The 3,736-nt window shown below is 35.7% G+C and overlaps 1 long non-coding RNA gene across 1 annotated transcript; it reads right to left on the reverse strand.

The window, feature by feature from the left end:
- Positions 1 to 1,851: 1,851 nt before the first annotated feature.
- LOC129757987 (uncharacterized) lies at positions 1,852 to 2,687 on the reverse strand. Its single transcript, XR_008739867.1, has 3 exons — positions 2,612 to 2,687; positions 2,284 to 2,550; positions 1,852 to 1,986 (listed from the first exon to the last, which is right to left on the reverse strand). It is a non-coding gene; the product is annotated as an uncharacterized LOC129757987 (long non-coding RNA).
- Between the last annotated feature and the right edge of the window lie 1,049 nt (positions 2,688 to 3,736).

The raw sequence follows: 3,736 nt of genomic DNA on the forward strand, positions 1-3,736 counted from the left end.
AGAGTTTTTTAATGGAACTTTTTGCTCGAATAGTTGTATAAAACTTAGCGGTGAGAACTAAATGTTGTTCGTGAAAAGACAGGGACACTGAAAATTTATTCAATATTTTGAAAATACTGCTCAGCACACATTTTTTTAACTTTTATTTTTTAACAGCTTAGTCAAACGATTCATATACATTAAAGAACGATCGTATAAACTTAAAAACACAGCTTTTACCTTTCAAAGTGGAGGCAATATGAATGCATACATATTTTAAATTTCTGGCTGAAGCGATAGGAGCAATCACGGATAAAAAACTCTACAGGTTGTTATCAAAATTCGTATGGTTGGCTCTTCCATATCACTGATTTTTGGTTGAACCCATAATATTGCTAAATCTTCATCGATTACTACGAATAAACTAGCGTTGCTGTAAAGTTGTTTTGGCTATCGAGGATTTCTCATCTGCTCATCGCTAATATAAACTAATGTATGGCGAATTTGGCTACTTTATTCAGGTCAACTTAAAGATTCTAAATGTTAGTTTTTGAATGTCACGAAAACAGAAGATGGTGGAAGTTATTTTTTGGAGGGCACACATCAGAAAGCGGAAATGTAAGTTAAATTTGTTGTGTAAGTTAATTTGTTCTGTTTCAGTTGTTTTCAGTTTAAGATTCATCCGCTGGGACATATATGTTGAAGCGCACATACATTCACATTGATCCCGGTAGGCCGAAGCAATGTGAAAAAAAAAAACAAAATCCCCCAAAATGTTTCCAAATCAATTTTACCACGTAAGTCATTTTATATTTTTTGAATATTTGTAATTTTCTCTCGGTTGAAAAAAAAACCGATTCAGATTTTTACGATTTTTTCTAATTTTGTTTCAGGGTGGCGTTTTCCGCGCAAGACTCAAAAAATATCCTTCTGGAAACGGCAAGGCAGCAGCATCAATTGCATTAAAAAATATGCCACTAATGTTATATATGATTAAATTTATAAAAAAGACATATGTCTTTTTAAAAATAAAAAGGAAAAACAATGCATTTAACTGCTCAAATTAATTTTAATTTATATTATGTGTATTGCACTAAACCGAATAGCAACAGTTTTACTAGCGACACTTTTTACTAGCGAGATTCCTGTCACTCGAAGGTTTGTTATTCTTTTTTTCAGTCCAGTAGGCGATTTTCATGTAGTGCATAAACTTTGTTTATGTTATTTACTGTTGATTTTCCTTAGGCCGTCAATCGCATACTCCAAGTCTCCTTGGAAACTCACTATACGTCGTTATGATTTTCAACGTCGCGACGTATGCGCCGTGTCGCTAGTAGGCAAAGCTGCTATGATTATTAGCGCTCATATTTTGGTTTATATCTGCATGTATAATATTTGAATCTACAATTTCCGACGTTCATGGGGATCAGCAATACGGTAAAAACAGCCATACGAATGATTGACTAAATATTCCTGTTGGATTCTCGAAGCTGATGCTGATGCTACACGGTAAACAAAGTTACTCTGTTCTGTATAAAAATCCATACAGAATCGAGAAAAGTGTCTCCACTTAGTTTTAAGTTTGGGAGCTTTACGCAAAGCGTGAGCAAAAAGCTTTTATACATTCGAAAGCTTTCAGCCAGTTAGTCAATTCTGTATATTTTGACATGGGGATGCCCATGCATTTTGGAAATTTCACTGCAAAAGTAGAGTTGGAAGGAATTTCTTCAAAAAAAAAAGTGCTTTCAACATTTAACTTTTTATTCATATCGTTCAATGTAATAATTGGAACGATTTAATCACAAATCAATAATTTTACGGTGTCTGCAAGTGACGGGCGATATTAAAAGGCTTCCTTCTATTTGGTTGTCAGTTGCAGTTCCTTGGGGGCGATCGTTACCGAAGATTATTATCTTTCAGGGGTTTTTTCTAAGCCGGCTCGGTTCTGTTATGGACCTCACAGTCTCCAGCTTCCAGTACGGATTTGCTTCCGTTCGATGCAGCCACCTGTGTATGATAGTTAAAAAAGAAGTATGTAGACATGTAAAAGGGATTGAAATTGCAATATTTTTCATAACAAAAAAATCAGTTATGTTATCAAATTTAAAATTGCTAAATGATGTTAAAAAAAATCTAAGATAGTTTATCTCGAAATGAAATTAAACACTAGTCTCAAAACTTAAACCATAGAGGGTGCTGAACTGTAAACCAAAAATATAGATTTTCAACCAAATAGGAAACATCATGCACAGAGCAGGATTAGAATGAATTAATTCATGTAAATTTATATCAAATAAAACAAACCTGTTTCATCATGCCAGTTGATATTTTTTTGTTTTGGCCTTCCAGAAAACTGTCTCCCAGATGATGGTTTCCGTCGCTGTAAGGGATTTTCTGCGGGATCCATTCCCAAGTGCTTTAGTGGTGGCTGCTCCGATTAGATGATAAGCACATCTCTTTTGGTTCCCTTCTTCCTTCCGATGCACTCCATCAACTTTCCCCAGCCACTCGATGGCCTCTTCCGGGTGCGGTAAAGGTCGATTATGGGAAACAACTGTGTGAACAATATTCCTGAAATAACATAGTAAGGTCAAGAAATAAAGTAAAATGGTTAAATTACGATAATTCATACCTTTTGTAAGCTATTTATGATGATTTCGACGTAAAAAAGATTAAAAATTTAAATCATCGTGACACACTATGAGTGTCTTAAAATTGTTTTGCTTTGACATCCCCGCCTAAAGCTTTCCAACAACAGCAAACTTTTTATACAGAGCATGAATAATCGACATTTAGTTCGCTTTTGTATATTGGCAACCCAAAACTACTCAAAATTGAATTGGGGAAATACAAATTTTGAGCAACAACCGATTAGTTATAGTGATGGTGTAATCGCAACACATTTTATGAATAAGTCAATTTTTCCGTGTAAATCAGCCATTTATCCATTTGTGGCAACGTATAATCAGATTGTTGACTTGGTTTTTTTTCGGGTCAGAACCAAACAATCATATTTGTGGTCCTGTAGACGCGTAATATAACTGATAAATCTATATATTTTTCTCCGTGATACGAATCGGACGATATTCGTCGCCTTATTCGCACATCCTGAAAGCATACAAGTGAGCGCAAGTTTAGCTCTCAGCGCATGCATTTCTAGCTTAACTAGCCTGAACGTTTGTTTTTTGTGGATCAAACTTACAATGAAATGGTCACATAATAAATACGATAGTAATGGGACGACACTACGTTTAAAAATAAGAGCATTCGGTAAATTATATCCCTGCAGTTAAACAAAAACACACACCGTGTTAATTATGTTGTGCCAGCATGAAGATATCCTCACATAATATGGACAAAATGCATCTGCACCCGAAATTCTCTGCCTCCATCAAGTTGACCGTTTTCGTTTTTAGCTCCTACTGCCAGGAAAGCAAAAAAGAGAAAATCAACTTCAGCACAATAAGGGACATTTCTGAACAGCTTCACTTGATCCCCGGTTGCTGGCTCCTAGCTGTATCCTGTCGCCGCTTTCACTATTATCTGAAAAATACTATTTAGTAGTATAGTTGTAGCCCGAGAGAGAGAACGAAGTGGTTTGAGCGGAAAAATAATTAAAATGGATAACGAACGTAAATAGCTGCAAATGAAAACGGGAAACGAATTAAACAATTAGGAACCAACGGAAGCGGAAACGTCGAGCAAATTAAATAGCGTAGTACTAGAAGAAAAGGCGCTGCTGGTCCCGGTCCTCGGT

This window comes from Uranotaenia lowii, chromosome 3, assembly GCF_029784155.1.
Source record: "Uranotaenia lowii strain MFRU-FL chromosome 3, ASM2978415v1, whole genome shotgun sequence".
Taxonomy (NCBI): Eukaryota; Metazoa; Arthropoda; class Insecta; order Diptera; family Culicidae; genus Uranotaenia; species Uranotaenia lowii.